A 20000-nucleotide genomic window follows, 5' to 3' on the forward strand; every position below is an offset into this window, starting at 1 on the left:
TATCTATGTAAATGGGGAGAGGAGGGGGTGAAAATAGGAAGGGGAAGCTCGCGTAGGGGGAAGGGTGAGGGCAAGTAGGTGAGGATATGAAAGGGAGAGTACTTACCTGTATTTGTAAGGGAGAGAGGAAGGGAGGGAGAGAGGAGAGGTTAAAGGACCAAGTGGGAGTGGATGTAAGACCCAGGTATTATCGCATGGGAGGTGGTGTAGTGGAAGGGGTGTGTAGTGGGTTAGTGGAGCACCCCGCCGCCCCTTCACCCCTTCCTCAGCGTATCAGGGTAACGATGTCCCTTCCGATGCGATAACGGCAGCCTTGGAAGAGCTATTTGGGGCGGGCTGAAGAAGATAGGGCGTGTGCGGGCTGACTCTCTCTCTCTCTCTCTCTCTCTCTCTCTCTCTCTCTCTCTCTCTCTCTCTCTCTCTCTCTCTCTCTCTCTCTCTCTCTCTCTCTCTCTCTCTGAGCTCTCCTCTCTCTCTCCTCCTCCTCCTCCTCCTCCTCCTCACCCCAACACAACCTAACCTGCTCAACACCCCCACCACCAACCTCGCCCCCCACACACATCTACCTACACGCCCCTCCTTCCCTTCCCCCCCTCTCTCTTTTCTCCCTTTCCCCACTCCTCTTCTTCCCCAGCATGATGTGAGGGTGTGTGTTGGTGTGGGAGGGAGGGTCAGGAAATGCATAATTACGAGGGGAAAAAAATTAAGGTGTGGTTCGGCGTGAGGTGGTTTATTATTGTGGTCGTGTACGTGATGCACTACTACTACTACTACTACTACTACTACTACTACTACGTCAACAAGAGCAACTGCAGAAGCTATCATGTTTTATTATGGTTTATTTTTATGGTCTTGTACTGAATTTACTTCTACTACCACTACTACTACTACTACTACTACTACAACCCACCACCTACTACCACTACTACTACTACTACAACCCACCACCTACTACTACTACTACTACTACTACTACTACTACTACAATAAGAAAGACAAGAAAGCAACTGAAGGAGACATAAAAGAAGCCCATTTTCAGTCTACCACCATCACCACCATCGTCACCACCACCACCACCTCCCCGCGTCTCCTCACCACCACCGCCACCACCACCACGAGTGCTCGCATCTTGGTTTCTCACGAGGGTAAACACCACCACATAAGCGACTGTCTCAGGAAGGCGAAGTAAGAAAATAATGAAATGGTATGCGCAACGTTATTAATCTAGTGAAGCTTCGGAGATAAGAGATAAAAGATGAAAAAAAAGGAGAGATAGTATGAGAAAATGACAGGAAATGGAGAAAGAGACGAAGAGAAAGAATGAAAATGATGTGATGTTAAAAAAAGAAAGTGTTATCTCTCTTTGGCGCTTTCTCGTTTTCCTTCCGTTCGTTCCCTGCCATCACTTACGAGTCCTCTTGTCCTCCTCGTCATCGTTCTCCTCATCCTCCCTTTTCAAGACACATCCCTGAACGACGATACAGTAAGTGCTGATCTCACATCCTCCTCTGTGTGTGTGTGTGTGTGTGTGTGTGTGTGTGTGTGTCAGTCTGAAGTATGCTGAGTTGACTGTGTGTGTGTGTGTGTGTGTGTGTGTGTGTGTGTGTGTGAAGTATGCTGAGTTGAGTTGACTGTGTGTGTGTGTGTGTGTGTGTGTGTGTGTGTGTGTGTGTGTGTGTGTGAAGTATGCTGAGTTGAGTTGACTGTGTGTGTGTGTGTGTGTGTGTGTGTGTGTGTGGTGTGTTAAGCAACAATCGCGTGTGACCTTGATGAGTGTGTTCGCTCCTCCATGTGTTCGCTGTGAGTGGCGGAAGACGCCTTATTAGGATGTGCCGGAGTGTGTATGGGAACCTTGGTGATGGGGGGGAGGGGGGGTGAAAATTGCGAAGGAAAAAGAGATGATGGTGTTTCTCTCCCTTTATAACCAGTAAGTAATTTTTTTTCTTATCTCACTACTTCTGTGAATCTGGTAAAGCGTGTGGCTGTGCGTTTTCTTTGTTTTCTTTTTCTACTATTGCGTAGGAGAGTATTTTCCTTCCCTTCATTGATCAGTAGGTTATTTTTTTTTTCATCTTCTATGAATCTGGAAAAGCGTGTGGCTGCGTTTTCTTTATAATATCGCAATTTTATTTTTTATTTTTTTTTGTCTTGTTTTCTACTAATGCTAAGGAGAGACGATTTTCCTTCCTTTCATCGATCAGTAGGTTATTTTTTTCCATCTTATCTCCCTTTTATGAATCTGGAAGTGTGACAGCGTTTTCTTTAATCTCTTTTTTTTTTTTTTTTTTTTTTGTACTATTGCGAAGGGGAGACATTGTTTTCCTTCCCTCTATCTATCAGTATTTTCTTTTTTTCTTTCAAATTTCACTTTTATGAATTAGGAAAAGCGTGTGGCTGCTGCGTGTAATGTATATCTATTAAGCTTTTTTATGGTATGTTTTCTACACGTTTTCTGGTCTTGAGTGTTTACATAATAATATCCTCCAAGGACTATCCGAAGACACACAACTTGCCACTAGGACACCGATGTTTGCCAAGCTAAACCAAAAAGAAAACAATGATATGGCAACACATCCAAGGCTTTTGTTGTTGTTGTTGTTGTTGTACGGGATGTTAGGTTGTCGGTGGGTGTCACTAGAATGTCCTTTGAACGCTTTCGTCTGTCTGTCAGTGGGTGTACTTTTGTGTGGGGGAGGTGTCGCTAGAGGTAGTCTGTCTGTAGTATTGGACTTAGTTTAGTATCTGTGAAGGTTATACTAAAAAAAATATGGGAAGATGCGATTATAAGGAGATTTGGTATACTAGGGAAACCATTTATAATCATTACTATTGCTGTTGTTAGTTGTGAAGGGATTTTATGCTTTTCGATTTAGCGTTTCTAGTTTGCTAAGACAGGTGTTTAATATGCATTGGCTACCTCCTTCTCCAACTAAACCCGCATCTTCTTGTTCTCCTCTTATTCCTCCATCTCCTCGTCCTCATCCCTATCCTTCTCCTACCTAGTGTACAGTGACGAACATTCGGTTGCTCATCTCACTTGCCTGTACGTTCCTTGGCGCCCAGCTGAGGAAGGCAGAGCTCGGGCGTGGCTAAGAGGGCAGAGGGAGGGATCAGAAGAGAGAGGCGGGGGGAGGCACAGTGGCAGGCTAGCGTTACGTAACCTTGCCCACCCCTCGCCCCCGCCCCGCCCTGGTAGGAAGGCTGTCAGAGGGTGTCGTGTCGTGCTGTACCCTTCCTTCCCTGCTCCTGCTGTCACTGTGCCTCCACGCGACTAGCAGCTGTGCCAGGGGAGGATGGATGGGTGGGGAAGACTGTGTGTGTGTGTGTGTGTTAGAATTGTGGAGGAATGAAGGATTAAAGAATGGGGAAGGAGAGAAGAGACGGAGTTATGCGTCTTAGTTATATAGATTACGGAGGGGAAATAGAGGAGATAAGTAAAAGAAAGGAGAAGGGGTGGAGGATGAGAGGGAGGGAGAGTAATGAGAGGGGAGAAGGGAGAAAAGGGAGGAAGGAGAAAGGGGAGGAAAGGGGTGAATCCTGGTTACATCGCGTCGTCGTTGTGTGTCATGGGTGTGAGAGTACCAACGTGTGTGTGTGTGTGTGTGTGTGTGTGTGTTGCTTGCTCCACCCAAATCAAGAGTCAGGAAGTGTCAGTGCCTACAGGGGCGGGGCGGGGCGGGGCGGGGTGAAGGGGTGAGGAGGGTGGTCAGGGCGGGGCGGGGCTGTATGTGTGTGTGTGTGGGTTGGAGGTCATTCATAGATTCTGGTATTTTTCTCTTATTTTCTCTTCGCCTTTCTTCTCCTTTTCCCTCTATTTCCTTGTGTTGTTGTATATTGTGAGGAGTTATTGAAGGTGTTGGTTGGAGGTCATTCAGTCGTAAATTCTTCTGTTTCTCTCTCCCCCTGTCCTTTCTCCCCTCCTCCTGTCTTTTCTCCTCTCCTCCTCTTCCTCATCCCTTTCCTTCGTCTCCTTTCCTCGCTCCAGCTTACGAAGAGAAATATCAACGGGTGTAGATTTTGGAGGTCATGGAGCTTCTCTTAATCTCTTCTACCCTTACCTCCTCTCCTTTCTTCTTCTCCTCCTCCTCCTTTTTCTTCATTTCTCTCCTCTTCCTCACCCCTCTCCTTCGTCCCGTCTCCTCGTTCCAGCTTGTGAAGAAAAGAAATAACAGATGTATATTAAAGGTCATATGCAGCTTCTCTTCTATATCTCTTCTCCCTTTACCTCCTCTCCTCTCCTCTCTTCTTCTTTTCCCTCATTTCTCTCCTCTTCCTCATCCCTCTCCTTCGTCCCCTCTTCTCGTTCCAGCTTGTGAAGTGAAAAGAAATAACATGTATATTAAAGGTCACATGCAACTTCTCTTTTATAATCTCCTCTCCTTTTACCTCCTCTCCTCTCCCTTCCTCCTCCTCCTCCTTTTCCTTCAATATTCACGCCTTCTTATTCTCGCTTGGGTTAGGAAGTTGGGCAAGATCTTTGAAGTAAGTTAGTTGGTTAGCCTTGAGTCTGTTTACTGTTTTGAGTTACGCGGATTTGTTGTGTGTGTGCGGTCAGACGTGCTTGTTGCCTTAGAGAGAGAGAGAGAGAGAGAGAGAGAGAGAGAGAGAGAGAGAGTTACATTAATAATTGAAACCACATATTATTGCAACATTGTCGGTCATTTGGTTCTCAGTTGTACCGTTTTGTAGTTGTTGTTGTTGTTGTTGTTGTTGTTGCCTCCTCCTCTTCCGGTAGTGAACATATGAAACCCTTATCGCCCTCGTGTTATCTAATCTCATTTTGACAGTGATAGTGTGTGTGTGTGTGTGTGTGTGTGTGTGTGTGTGTGTGTGTGTAAAAGCAAATATGTTACAGTGGGGAAAGAAAACAAACGTAACTAAACAAAATATACATTCGTTTTGAGGTTGTTGTTGTTGTTGTTGCTGTTGTGCTGGTTTTGGTAGTGATGGTGGTGGTGGTGGTGGTGGTGATTTTGGTAGTAGACTTGTTACAGGTGTTAGAGAAGGTGACAGTGGTGGTGGTGGTGGTGGTGGTGATAGGGATGGGGATTGTTCTGGTGGTGGTGGTTGTGGTGGTGGTGTGAGAATTTTTTTATTTTTTATTTTTATTTTTTACAGCAGAGGAGACAGTTCAAGGGCGTAAAAAAAAGAAAACTATAATGGAAAAAAAAGGCCGCTACTTACTGCCCCTGAATAGAGTAGAGAGGAGTGGTGTTGGTATTGGTGGTAAACTTGTTGTAGGTATTGGAGAAGGTGATGACGGTGGTGATGGTGACAGTGATGGTGGTGGTGGTGGTGGTAGACTTGGTGCAGGTGTTGGAGGTGTCAGTGGTGGTGATGGTGTTGATGGTGGTGGTGGAGGTGCAGGCGCCAAGGAGGTGGGTGTGTTGCTTGCCCGCCCCACATGTTTGCCCCTTATGGAGACGTGATTGGCTGGACACACACACACACACACACACACACACACACATACAGAGCAGTTTTTCATTTTCAGGACGTAATCTTGGGTATGAATAAGTGTATATGTGTGTGTGTGTGTGTGTGTGTAAGGGGGAGGGGGAGGAATTGTGTCATGTCCTGCACTCTCTCTCTCTCTCTCTCTCTCTCTCTCTCTCTCTCTCTCTCTCTCTCTCTCTCTCTCTCTCTCTCTCTCTGTAAGGGATGCCGGAGGTGGTTTTCGATGTATTTATTTCTGCCCGCGTGAGTCACGGAGAGAGAGAGAGAGAGAGAGAGAGGGGGTGGGGGGCAGAGCTATAGCGGCACTGCAGGACTGACCCCCCCCCCCCCCCCTCCTGCTGCCACTCCTTCCCACTTCCACTTTGTCCTCCTCCTCCTCCTCCTCCTCCTCCTCTTTCTTCCTCCTCCTCCCCTTTCCTCTTCTCATTCTTAGTTACCTTAGAAGCTTAAACTATTTATCCTCCTCCTCCTCCTCCTCCTCCTCCTCCTCCTCCTCCTAGGCGTCACCAAGGCGGAGGTCAGCTTGGGGGCGAGAGAGATTTACATAGATTTACATATAAATTCAGACCACACAGCCTATGGTCCAGACTAGGTGGTCTGTCCTCATATCTAAGTGATTTTATATTAATCAGAGAGAGAGAGAGAGAGAGAGAGAGAGAGATGCGTGGGCGAGTAAATATCAGTATCAAGGAAGCTTAGGGAGGGCGGGAGGGGAAGGTCACACACACACACACACACACACACACACACACACACACACACACACTCCTGCACGTGTCCTCGGGGGCGGAAGTGATCGCATGCCCTCGAGGAATGCATGGAAGAAGGATCTGAACCTTTTTACTCTTCTTACCTTCGTTTTGTGGGTTTTTACTCCCCCCCCTTCTCTCTCTCTCTCTCTCTCTCTCTCTCTCTCTCTCTCTCTCTCTCTCTCTCTCTCTCTCTCTCTCTTATTGAAAAAGGGAAGGTTAGCAGGTAGTGAGGGGGTAGGTAACTGTGTGTGTGTGTGTGTGTGTGTGTGTGTGTGTGTGTGTGTGTGTGTGTGTGTGTGTGCTGCTGATGTTTCGGTTTGTCTGTCTGTATGTATGTATGTATGTATGTGTCTATTACTTCATCTTCTTTCCTCTTATCTCTTTCCTCCCTCTTTTGTTGCGTCATTTCCCTTTTGTCTGTCACTGTCACTCTCATTTTCTGTTTTTTCCTAATTACATCCTCCTCCTCCTCCTCCTCCTCCTCCTCCTCCTATGACCTATATATATGTGTTCGTCGTAAAAGAAGACATTTAAGGTTTTCATGCTTTCTTTTATTTTTTCTTCACATCTGATGGCGTATAATTGTGCATGTCAGAGGGAGGGAAGCATTTGTGGAAACCCTGCTCTCTCTCTCTCTCTCTCTCTCTCTCTCTCTCTCTCTCTCTCTCTCTCTCTCTCTCTCTCTCTCTTGGGTGACTTAAATAAGGGTGATGATTAATAAATGTGGTGGTGGGGTGGTGATGGTGGTGGAGGTGGTGGTGGTGGACATATTTGGGCGTGGATGATGTCCTTTTTGTACCTCTTGTCGCCTGTGGTTGTGATGATGGTGATGATGGTGGTGATGCATAGGGGAGGGAATGGCTGGTTACTGACGAAGGGGAGATGATGACGGAGGGTAGAGGGAGGGGGAAAGATTGGTTGGTGATGAAGATAGGGAGTAGAAACAAGGGAAGAGGAAGAAGGGGAAGGGAAGTGGAAGAGGAGGAAAGAGGGAAGAGTTGATTGGTGATGAAAATAGGAAAGGGAAGGGAAAGAAAGGGGAAGGAAGAAGTTGGTTGATGATGCAGATGGGGAAGCGAAAGGGAGGAAGGGAAGAAGAAGGGGAGGAAAGAGGGAAGAGTTGATTGGTGATGAAGATACGGAAGGGAAGGGAAAGGGAAGATGGAAGGAGAAGGAAGAAGTTGGTTGATGATGCAGATCGGGAAGGGGAAGCGAAAGGGAGGAAGGGAAAGGGAGGAAGGAAAGGGGAAGCGAAAGGGAGGAAGGGAAGGGAAAGGGAAAGGGAGGAAGGGAAGGGAAAGGGAAAGGGAGGAAGGGAAAGGGAGGAAGGAAAGGGAAAGGGAGGAAGGGAAGGGGAAGGGAAAGGGAGGAAGAGAAGGGGAAGGGAAAGGGAGGAAGGAAAGGGGAAGCGAAAGGGAGGAAAGGAAGGGGGAGCGAAAGGGAGGAAGGGAAGGGGAAGGGAGGGAAGGAAGGGGAAGGGGAGAAGGGAAGTGAGAAAAATGATCTTGAGAGTGAATAATTATTGTTGCTACTTTGGGATATGAGCTGAGAGAGAGAGAGAGAGAGAGAGAGAGAGATGGTTATTTTTCTCATCCATTTTATTATTTGCTTGACTAATAGTAATTTAATGTCCCTTCTGTTTACTAATCGTCCTTATATTGTTTTCCTATTATTTTGTTTATTCTTCATTCACTTAGCGCTTCATTATTATTGCCACTTTTATCGATAAGGGTCAGTGCGACGGAGATGAGCATTGAGGCCACGCGCACCCGTAGCTTACGTCCCCAACTTTACCTTTACTTCATCTTGTTATTCATCATTGTCTCCTTTTCCTCTTCTCTTTCGTCCTTGTCCCTCTCCTCTCTCTTCTTCCTCTTCTTTTTCCCTTTTTTCCTCTTCTTTCTTCCCTTCCCTCTTCTCTCTCTTCCTCTACCTTTCATTCATTTTCTATCATCATCTTTCATCCATTACTATTGTTATTTTCGTCTATTCATAAACATATCTCCCAAGCCCACACTTTCAACAAGGCTTTCCTAGTTTCGGGCATTTCCAGGGGTAGTTTTATGACCCTGGTGGTAGTTTGACCCTTCCTCTGTTCCCTTGACCTAAAGAAACACTCATTAGAACCCGACTGATCTACTTTTGGCCCTTGGATATAATTGGTGTGGGAGGCTGATGTGTTTGAGAATAGCGGCCCTGGTTGAATGTTCCTCCGCCAGGCGTCCGTCCGTCAGCCAGCGCGTCTTATAAGCTGGTGTGTGTGTCTGGCGTGTGTCCATAGCTGGTGTCCACTTGGCTATCAGAGGAGTGCTGTTGCTGCTATACGCCCCTTTCCCCTGCCCCCCTCCCCCCCACACACACACCCTCTGCCTCCTCCTCCTCCTTCTTGTCCCCCCTCTTTCTCTGCTTCGCTTTTCCCTTCCCTCCTTGCCTCTACCTTTTTCCTCTCTCATTCTCTGCTTCGCTTTTTCCTTCCCTCCTTGCCTCTGCCTTTTTCCTCCTCCTCCTTCTTCCTCCCTCTTTCTCTGCTTCGCTCTTCCCTTTCCCCTTGCTTCATCCTTCCTCCTTCTCCTCCTTCTTCCTCTCTCATTCTCTGCCTCGTTTTTCCTTCCTCCTTCTCCTCCTCTTTCCTCTCTTTCTCTGCTTCGCTTTTCCCTTCCCTCCTTTCTCCTCCTTCTTCCTCTCTGCTTTGGTCTTCCCTTCTCCCCTTCCTCCTAGTTTCTCCTTTTCCTTCCTCTCTGCTTCCCTTTCTCCTTCCCTCCCCCTTTCTTGGTTTTGTCTTTTCTACTCTTCCCTCTCAGTTTGTCCTTTTATCTCCCCTTCTCTCTTCCCATTTCGTATTATTTATTTCTCTTCCCTCCCTCTGTCTCCTTTTTCTTCCCTCCCTCCTTGCTTTGTCTATTCTCTCTCTTCTCTCCCTCTCCGTTTATCCTTCCTATCCCCTCCCTGTCTTTATCTTCTTCTCTTCTTCTTTCTCATGGTTTATTTTTTTCTCCTCTTCCTGTTTCTCCTTTCTCTTGTCTCCCTCCTTCTTAGCCCATCCATTTCCTTACCTTCCCCTCTTTTCTCACGTTTTTTTCTTTTTATTTCCCTTCCTTTCCCGTCTCATTTATCATCCCTTCTTACCTTCTCCTTTCCCTCTCACACCCTTCACCACCACCACCACCACCGCCACCACCACCACCACCACTACCACCACCACCACCACCACCACCAAAGACACACCTGACACCGGTTCTTCCACCTCACCTGTGTTGTTATTTCACGCCTCCATTACTCTCTCTCTCTCTCTCTCTCTCTCTCTCTCTCTCTCTCTCTCTCTCTCTCCGGTATTTTCATTTATCACTATCCTTCCCTTCACACACACACACACACACACACACACACACACACACACACACACACACACACACACACACACACACATTTTTATACTTGTTTTGAATGCACACACTTTTCGTTTATACTTTCACCATCATTTGATTGTGTAAATATCGATAGCCAGTCCTTGTTATTGTTGTATTTACTCTTGTTTGTTTGTTCTCAGCCTGTCGATGCATACTTTCAATAGACCATTCTTTGTTATTATTGTTATTATTATTATTGTTATTTTTATACCCACAAACATACATGTACACCTCCATGACTCTTCCTCACATCTCTCTCTTCTGCCCTCTCCTCCTCCTCCTCCTCCTCCTCCTCCTCGTCATGCTTTGTAGATTGTAACAGTCTTAATGTGCCTCAGTTTCCTCCATCCTGGGATAATGCTATTCTTCCTCCGTCCCTCCCTCCCTCCATCTCTCCCTCTCCTTCCATTTTCCTCCATCTCGTCTTTAGCCCCAAAATCTACGGAAGGAACGGTCGTGAAGAAGGGATAGGAAGGAAGAGGAGACAGGAAGGAGTGATTGGAAGAAAGGGAAGGAAGGGAAGGAAGGGAGAGAGAGAGAGAGAGAGAGAGAGAGAGAGAGAGAGAGAGAGAGAGAGAGAGGTGTATGCCAGTGGACTCAGCATCTCTTCTTGCTACCTTCCTCCTCTTGTTCTTGTTCTTGTTCTTCTTCTTCTTCTTCTTCCTCTTCCTGATTCATTTCATTCCTCACTCATTTTCCTAACTCTCTCCATCCTGTTCCAAGTCTTCCTCCTCCTCCTCCTCCTCCTGCTACGTGTGACCTTGTACGCGAGTGTGACAGCGTGACGACGTGACGCCTTGTTCGTGTGTACATCCCGTAACGTGTGTGTGTGTCTGTGTGTGTGTGTGTGTGTGTGTGTGAGAGAGAGAGAGAGATGTGACGTAATACATATTTTCTTATCCATTTTATCATTTATTTACTTATTTACTCATTATTATTGTTATCTTTTATCTTTACTGAGAGAGAGAGAGAGAGAGAGAGAGAGAGAGAGAGAGAGAGAGAGAGAGAGAGAGACTGATTCATTAACAAAGGTAGATTGTGAGGGTACGTTTGTGAGGAGTGAGAGGAGGAGGAGGAGGAGGAGGAGGAGGAAAGAGTTATTTAAGGAAGAGGGGAGAAGAAGAGGAAGAGGAGGAGGAGGGGAGATGAGGAAGAGTAGTGAGGAAAGAAGGGTTACTGAGGTGAAAGCCCCGCACACACACACACACACACACACACACACACACACACACACACACACACACACACACACACACACACACACACACGGCTGACCTCTGTGTAAACTCGCGTGTTGTCTTAATCTAACGTGCACTCGTCCTTCTCTTATTAACTCCCCTCGACTCCCCTCTCTTGGCTAGGCTGCTGCTGATGATGATGGTGATGGTGATGGTGGTGATTCTGAGGGGACGGGCGGGGAGATAAAGGGGAAATGGGGAGTGTGGGTGAGGATGGTTTTTGGGGGGGGTGTTGTTCCTCCTCCTCCTCCTCCTCCTCCTCCTTTCCTTCTTTATCATTTTCATTATTTTTCTTACGGAGATTTCTTTTCATTATATTTTCCTTACGGAGACTTGCCTTGCTTTAAAACTTCATCTCCTTCACCATCACTTTTTTCTTCCTTTATTTGAGACCAGGGTAGCTTTACAACACTGCTCCGGTTCTTTCTTCACCATAGTTTCCTTCCTTTGTGTGTATCCTTTCCGACCTACTGCAATCTCCTCATTTTCTTATGTTCGCGTGTTCCTTCAGTATTCACTCTCCTCATGTGGGTTATTTGAGACCTCTTATGTTCTTCCTTCATCTTAGTTTCCTTCCTTTGTATTCATTTCCGGCCTATTGCAATCTCCTTATTTTCTTGTGTTCTCGTGTTCCTTCAGCTTTCACTCTTTGGGGTTGCTTGATTTACTCCCCTAACATCCATCTCTCATCACACTTACCTCCTTCCTTCCTTCCTTCCTTCCTTCTCTCAGCCAGGAGCGTTTACATGTAGTTAACTCACACCATAGGCCCTTCTTTCTTCCTTCTCGCCTCGTATAGTGTAGCAAGATGACCAGCGGCAGGCACGAGAGGGCAAGGAAGATAAGTGACAGGTACCCCAGGCAGGCACCTCCGCCACTGTACAAGAGTTACGGGGTGCTACGAGGCGATAGTGCGGGGCGTGAGTGAGTCTTGAAAGAGGCGTGGGACAGCTTGCATTGCCTAAGTAGGAATGCAGCAGGGATGAGAGGGAAGAGAGAAGTAGAGAGGAGAGAGTATAGGAGGGGAGACAGGGAGTAGAGGAATGGGAGGAGAGAGGGAGAGGATAGGAGGGGAGAGGGAGAGTGTTAAGAGGGTGGGATGGGGAAGTGGGAGTATAGGAGGGGAGAGAGAAGGGGAGAGAGGGAGTAGAGGAATGGGATGAGAGAGGGAAGGGAGAGTGGGTAGTTGAGGAAGGGAGAGAGAAGGAGAGGAGAGGAGGGGAGAAGGAGAGTGTTGAGAGGGTAGGACGGGGAAGGAGGAGTATAGGAGGGGAGAGAGAAGGAGAAGAGAAGTAGAGGGGAGAGGGAGAGAGATGGGAGGGAGGTGCTAGTCGTCATTCAGTGAGGCAGCGGTACACTTGAGTGGGGTGAGGCTGAACCTGAGCCTCTCATTCACAAGGGATTCACCAGCAGTTAGCAGCGGCGGCGGAGTGGTGATGGTGGTGGTGGTGGTGACTTTAAACACCTCTCCCTTCTCCTCCTCTTCCTCCATATTCACCATCTTCCTCTCCACTTAGAACTTTTTTCCTTCTTCATAGTGCTCTTCATCTTCCTCCTGCTCCTCACTCGTCATGTACCTTCCTTGTCTCTCATTCTTTATCCAGTTTTCAAAAGCTGAGAAGTATATTAATCCGGTTCTCATTTTTGTTTTACTTTGTCAAACTATATACCTGCCCTACCCCATCCTCCCCTCCCCTCCCCTCCCCTTCCCTTTCCTTCCCTTCCCTTCCCTTCCCTTCCCTTCCCTTCCCTTCCCTTCCCTTCCCTCCCCTCCAATACCTACTCCCAGGGTCATAAAACTACCCCCCTGGAAATGCCCACAACCCCACGAAAGCCTTGTCAAATGTGTGTGCTTGGGCGGTGAAATGCTTATGCTCTTAGTAAGTCTCCTTCACTCGTCCTTTGCTACGTGTACTCACTCCACATTTTATTAATTTTATCTGCGCCTCATATCCCAAGCGCCCAATCCTCATACCTCCCTATTTCTCCTCTGATAATTCTCATCCCACCTTTTTGCCTTTCCCCCACACCCTTCCTGCTGTATGCCCCCGCTCTCCTTGCTCCCCTTAACATTCCTCCCTCCATTCCTCCCTCCCAGACATTTGCCACGCCTCGGCTCTCCTCCTCCTCCTCCTCCCTTCCCTGTATGATTGATTACCTACCTTGGCTGGCATACCTGTTGTGTCTATTGTATCATTAGTGAGTGTAATAATGATAATAATAATAATAATAATAATAATAATAATAATAATAATAATAGTGGGCTAATGGTGATACTTTCTCTCATTGCGACATAATTATAAGGTCATTAGATTTTTATTGTCAACTTTATCTTCAGTTTCGTCAGAGCGTCACACACACACACACACACACACATTACACGCTCCTCGTTAGGCATCTGTCAGCTCTCATTATGGCACCTGATGTCGTGTGTCGCGCCTCACTTGCACACACACACACACATTCTCTCTCTCTCTCTCTCTCTCTCTCTCTCTCTCTGTATCTATCTATCTATCTATCTATCTATCTATCGCTGACACTGTCTATCACGTTCATCTTGGCTACCTTTTTTGGCTGACTGACTGACTGACTGGTTAACTGACTGACTGACTGGCTGACTGGTTCTCTGGCACTTCAAAACACTGGCACTCTGGCACTCCCGGCGTTCGTCCAGGAAATGTGAATAACAATGTGTCGCTAAGTTTGATCGTTTCTGGCACTCCACACCGCCCCTTCTGGCTGGCACTTTGTTTAGGCTTCGTCCTGGCACTCTGAACGCAGCCTTTCCTGGCACTACAGCTGTCACGTATGTTGGCACGGGGTCATGTTTGTCCTTGAATCCTATACAGACGCTGGGCATAGGGTAATGTAATCCAAGGCATAAGCGACCTATAGGCACTGAAGTGAAGGTTTGTCTTGCGTGAAGTTACCAACACATTGTCTCTTGGCACTTTCTCCACGTTTTAGTCTGATGTTTAACTACTGGCAAAAGGCCTTTCCAAACGTCTATCTATCTATTGTCTTACTGCTACAAACAAAACGTATCTTGGCACTTTGCACGTTTTTGTTTTGCTTTCCGAACGTCTCTCTATCTCTTGTCATACTGTTAACAAAAGGTGCATGTTTCCCACCGGCTATCTATCTCTGTAGTCTGTATTACTGTTAACAAAAGGCGTTTCCCACCGTTATTTATCTATCTCCGTTGTCTTACTGTTAGCAAAAAGCCTTTCCCACCGTTGTCCACCTCTATCTGTTTTTTTTACTGTTAACAAAAGTCCTTTCCCAACGTCCTCTACCTCCCAGTCTGTTGTATTGCCAGTTGCTTACGCTTCCATGCAACGCTCGAAGGTACACACAATATTACCAAGTTAAAGATCGTAATAATCAAGTTGTGGATCATAACAGTAACGTAATGAAAAGTAGAGGTTCATAACAGTAACGTAAATAAAAGCTTAGACTCATAACAGTAACATAATTTAGTTGCTCATAATTATTAAGTCAAGGATCACAACAATTACCCAAAGCCACAACTCCTGACTCACCCACTCACGAAATAACACCCATTACCTCACCTCCCCTCCCCCCTCCATCTTCCCCTCCCCCATCCCCCATCCCCCCAACACCCATCCATCATTACTGTGTCAAGGGCGGGCGTGATGCGAACTCTTGAGATGATGGGGGGGTGAGGGGTGAAGGGGGTGGGGGTCAAAGGTGAAGGTTGTGGCACGTGCTGAAAAGGGGGGGAGAGGGAGAGAGGGAGGAGAGTTGACGGGAAATTGTTTTGGGTTCAGTGAAACTCCCTCATCCATCTTGTACACATCTCGTTGTTTTTGTTCTTGTTCTTCCTCCTGTTCTTGTTTTCCTTCATCTCCACTTTCCTCGCACGCCAAAAGGCCTTTCCTAACGTTGTTCACCAAAATTTGTCTTACTGTTGGCATAAAGCGTTTCTCGTCTCATTCTCTCTCGTTCTCTCTTTTCCTTTCCTTCTTCTGTCTATTGTTCTCTTGTTTTTGCCTTTGTCTCCTCCGTTCTCCCTCTCTCAACTTCTTTCTTCCATTTCTCTTGTTCTCGTGTTTCTTACCCCCAACGTTCTTCATCTCCTTGTCTGATTTCTAACTGTTTTTATTCTCGTTTTTCTTCCTCCTGCTTCTGTTCTTGTTTCTTTGTCATCTCCGCTTTCTTCGCACGGAACTCCATCATCATCGTCATCATTGTTATTTTTTCCATCATCATCGTCATCATCATCATCGTCATCTATGCCCATATATATCCACCACCCTCACCCAGTCATCCCCACGCCCACAGTATCCCATTACGTCCTAGGCTGATCCCAGTTCTTTCCCTCATACCCCGCAGCTCTCTCGGTCTTCCCCGTCTCCCCAGCCATTCCCCAAAACTTACCTAACATTCCCTATCACCTTCTAGGCTTCCCCAAGTTCTGCTTTAATTTCTTCTATACCCTGCAAATCACTCCGTCTTCCCCATTCCTTCCCCCTCCCGTCTCTCTTCGGCATATGACCACAGATGTTGCGCCGACTAAACGAAACTTTCCAACTTTTCCCAATGCTTCCCTGTACTCAAAGACTTACAACACACCTCCCCCATCACGTCCTAAGCTACCCCAATTTCTCCCGCAATACCCTGGAAATCACTGAAGTCTTCCCCATCATACCCAGACATGCCCCGGGTTTCTACTCTATGCCCCTCAGACCGCCCCGTTTTCTCCCCTTTAACCTCACAAATCCTTCCCTCTTCCCCATCGTGCCCAGCCATGCCCTAACACCATTCTTAATCCCCTTCAAACCCAAGGCTCTCCCTCTTCCACATCATACCCAGCCATGCCCCAAGTTCCTCCGCAGTACCCCTCAAACCACCCCATCTTCCCCACGCCCCGGAGAGAGCCCCCCACACGTACAACCCCGAGGAGTGAGGGTGGCTTGGGCTGGGGAAGTGTCAGTGGGAGTAGGAGTCGGGGTATCCTTTGCGGCAGTTTAGAGAGATCCTTCCTTCTACTTTTTATGCAAGGTAGGAAGGGCTGCCGGGCGGACCTGTTAGTTAGGCGCTCGGGGTTCTCGTGTGCCAGGCGAGGCTAAGCCGTATACGGTGGGCGGCGGGCAACGAACGATCTGGAGCGGTGGGTCGAGTTAACGGGTGAGGGTGGTGGTGGTGGTGGTGATGCTGGTGGTGTTTACTGTACCCTGAGGTGGTTGGTGGTGGGGGTGGTGGTGGTGATGGTGTGTGTCTGTCTCCTCGTTCTTTCTTTCTTTCTCTCTACTTTGCTTTTTGTGTCTTGTCGTGTCTCCTCTTTCTCTTGTTTCCTCTCTTTCCCTGTCTGGTGATGTCCTGTGTTTGTCGCGTCTCCTTCTCTCTCCATCTCTCTCTTCTCCTTTCCTTCTGTCTCTATTGTTCTCTCTCGTTTTTGCCTTTGTCTCCTCCGTTCTCCCTCTCTCTCCTTCTTTCTTTTCCATTTCTCTTTCATTTCTCTTTCTTCAATTTCTCTTTCATTTCTCTTTCTTCCATTTTTCTTCCATTTATCTTTCTTTTATCTTCCATTTCTCTTTCATTTCTCTATCTTCCATTTCTCTTGTTCTCGTGTTTCTTACCCTCGCCTCGTCCTCTCTCCCAACCCTTCCCTCCCTTCCTCCTTCTCTACTTGTCTCCTTCCTTCTCTGCCCTGTGTCTCGCCTCATACCCCCTGGACACACCCACCGTTACCACCACCACCACCACCACCACCACGCGTTCAGCAAGTCCTTAGTAGTTGTAATAGTCTTTTGCCCTTCTTAATATTATACCTCCCCCTCCTCCTCCCTCCCTGCGTCCTTCATACCTTAGTAGCGTAGGCGGAAGGGGTGACTGGGTGTGTGTTGGGGAAGGGAAGGGAAGGGGAGGAGTGGGGAGGGTTTAAGAAATGTATAATTAGAGGTAGAGACAGATGGTGGTGGTTGTGGTGGTGGTTGAGTCCAGGTAGCTATGCATAGGGATTAAATGGGTGGGTGGGTTGGTGGGGGTGGGGCGTTGGGGGTGGGGGGGGTTGATCAAGGTGTAACAGGTATAAAAACGTGTAAGTACTCGAGTTGACGATTATGAAGCAAGCAAGGTGTGTAAGAGAGAGAGAGAGAGAGAGAGAGAGAGAGAGAGAGAGAGAGAGAGAGAGTTGTGTTGTGAGGAGCAGTTGTGTGTGTGTGTGTGTGTGTGTGTGTGTGTGTGTGTGTGTGTGTTGTGTCCTGGTGACGTATATGGTTGTGTGCGTGTGCGTGTGTGTGTGTGTGTGTGTGTGAATACAGATCAAGATGTGACGTAAACTAGATCGAGCCAATAGTTTAATCATCACCATCACCACCAACATCACCACCACCACCACCACCACCATTAACTTTCTCACCATCCACCTGTTCTTTGTGTTATTAATAATCGCCAAGGACAGGTAAGTTAAGGGCCGTATAGGCGTGGCACGGAGGCAGGTGTGGCTAGGGACAAAAAGGGAAGCGGCAGATGTTAGATGACTGCCTGATGCCCGCTTAGGGAGGGAGGGAGGGAGGGAGGTGGGTGGAGGGAGGGAGGGAGAGAGGGAGTAAGTAGGAGGGGAGGTAGACAAGGGAATGAGTGAGAGATATCAACATACACTAACACATTAACATAAACACACACATACTGATACCAACACATACTAACACTAACGCACACACACTAACACATTAACACTAACACACACATACTGATACCAACACATACTTACACACACACACACACACACACACACACACACACACACAGTAATGCTAAAGTTACCCACACTAATACTAACACTAACACACTAATACTACTACACTCACACTACATCAACACATATGCTAACACTAAAACACACTAAATACTGACACTAACACACATACTAACACACACAAGCACTCCCTTCCTTTCCCTCAGCTAAAGTTTATATCCAAGAAGACATTCCGAAATATAACCTGACACACACACACACACACACACACACACACACACACACACACACACACACACACACACACACACACACACACACACACACACACACACACCCTATCTCTTCCCTTCCCCCATTCATCCCTCCCTTCTCTCTTCCCTTCCTTCATCTTTCGTTCCTCTCTCCCTTCCCTTCCCCCATCCCATAACCCTCTTCCTTTACCATCCCCTTCCTCTTCCGCTCCCGCATCACCAACACTATCATTCCCTTCCATTCTCCCAGCTACACTATTACTCGTATCCCCAAGAAAGTATACCCCTTCCTTTCCTTTCTCTTGACCCCCTCGGTATTCCTTTCTTCCCCACTGCTTTCACCTCGACGCATTTGGTGATCTTACTTGCCTTCTGCTGCTCTCGCCATGATGGACAGACGAGAGAGAGAGAGAGAGAGAGAGAGAGAGAGAGAGAGAGAGAGAGAGAGAGAGAGAGAGAGAGAGAGAGAGAGAGAGAGAGAGAGAGAGAGAGAGAGAGAGATTGTAACCCTTTTCATTGGTTGTTTTAGAGGCAGTAGTGGATAAGGAGACGAGTGAGGAAGGGGAAAGAAAGGAAAGGAAAGGAAAGGATATAAAAAGAAGGGAAAGGATAGGATAGGATAGGAAAGAATAGAAGAGGAAAGGAAAGAAAAGGAGAGGAAAGGAAGGAAGAGATAGGAAAGAAAAAAAATAAGAAAAAAGAAAAAGAAAGAATGTAGGGGAAAGGAAGGAAGAAAAAAATGAAGGATAGAAAGAAGTAATTAGGAAAGGAGGAAAGGGAGGACACGAAGACAAGAAAGGCAGAAAATGAGAGATACTAAATTAAAAAAGAAAAGAAAATGATGCAATAGATGAAGATAAAAATAGGACACAATAGAGGGAAGTGATAGATGTTAAAGAAGAAAAGGAAAGGAAAAGAAAATAAAGGAATGGACACAAGGGCAAGAAAGTCAGATTGTGAGAGATACTAAATTAGAACAAAACAACAAGAAAATGGTGCAATGGACGAAGAGAGAGATAAAAAAAGGACACAAGAGAGGGGGAACTGATATGATAAGGAGTCATTAGCAAGATACCATAACAAAGTAGAAACAGAGGCAGCAGCAGCAGGAGGAGGAAGAAGAAGAAGAAGAAGAAGAAGAAGAAGAAGAAGAAGAAGAAGAAGAAGAAGAAGAAGAAGAAAAATAGAAAAAAAGAATGAAAGAAGAAGGTAGAGGAGGAGGAGAAAAAGGAAGAGGAGGAACCTAACATACAAAAAAAAATACAGAGAAAAACAAACCTTATACCCAACTGGAACAACAACAACAACAACAACAACAACAACGAGCAAGATGGTAGAGGACTGAGAGGGGAGGAGGCGGAAGAACCTAACCCCCCCCCCCCCACCAACCGCCAAAAAAAAAAAAAAAAAATACACAGAAAAGAAAAAAATAACACTGAACATCACCTCAAACTTGACAAAGAGAACAAACAGGACGAGACAAGACGAAAATAATGCACAGGACGTTAGATAACAACAACAACAACAACAACAACAACAACAACAACAACAACACCTACAACAACAACAACAACAACAAGTATACCACCGTACCATAAAAACAAGAAGAGGTGGGCATTTAAGAGGCATTAGAACATAGGAGGCAAGGGAGGGGGAAGGAAGAGGCAGGTTAAAGGAGGGGGAGGGATGAGGGGCGGGGGGAGGGGGGGCAGACTCGCTCGGAGGTGACCTTAAGGACAGACAATTTACGACGCGGGAAAGGTAAAAGAGGAAAGGTGACGACGACACACACACACACACACACACACACACACACACACACACACACACACACACACACACACAGAGAAGGGGTTAATGAATGGAATAAGGGAGTGGGGACGAATTCATAAACAGGTGGAAGGAAGGAATGGATAGATATGCAGGTAGATGAATGGGTAGATAGAGGTAGAAGGGAGTGAAGGACGAATAGATAAATGGGAAGAAGAGATGGAAGAGGAATAGAGGTAGAAGAAGAAAGACGAATGGATGGGAAGAATAGGAAAGATAAATATACAGAAAGATAGAAGATATTGGAAGAATGGAGGAAGGGCAGAAGATAACGAGATAAACATTAGGAAGAAAAGGAAACATCGATAAAGGGAAGGATAGAAAGGCAGAAGAAGAAG

The 20000-nt window shown here is 46.7% G+C and overlaps 2 long non-coding RNA genes across 9 annotated transcripts in view; both read left to right on the plus strand.

Annotated features, from left to right (window-relative positions):
* Window positions 1-2269, plus strand: part of LOC127004067 (uncharacterized) — a 22662-nt gene extending 20393 nt beyond the window's left edge. The window contains exon 4 of the long non-coding RNA XR_007757601.1: window positions 1229-2269. This is a non-coding gene — a long non-coding RNA (uncharacterized LOC127004067). The remainder of the gene's footprint in view (window positions 1-1228) is intronic.
* A 14644-nt stretch (window positions 2270-16913) lies between these two features.
* Window positions 16914-20000, plus strand: part of LOC127004069 (uncharacterized) — a 4724-nt gene continuing 1637 nt past the window's right edge. For 7 of the 8 annotated variants that reach the window (XR_007757603.1, XR_007757604.1, XR_007757608.1 and 4 more), the window contains exon 1: window positions 16914-20000. This exon is cut by the window's right edge. This is a non-coding gene — a long non-coding RNA (uncharacterized LOC127004069). The other variant, XR_007757609.1, reaches the window with a different exon arrangement.

The sequence above is a fragment of the Eriocheir sinensis genome, chromosome 27, assembly GCF_024679095.1.
Source record: "Eriocheir sinensis breed Jianghai 21 chromosome 27, ASM2467909v1, whole genome shotgun sequence".
NCBI lineage: Eukaryota > Metazoa > Arthropoda > Malacostraca > Decapoda > Varunidae > Eriocheir > Eriocheir sinensis.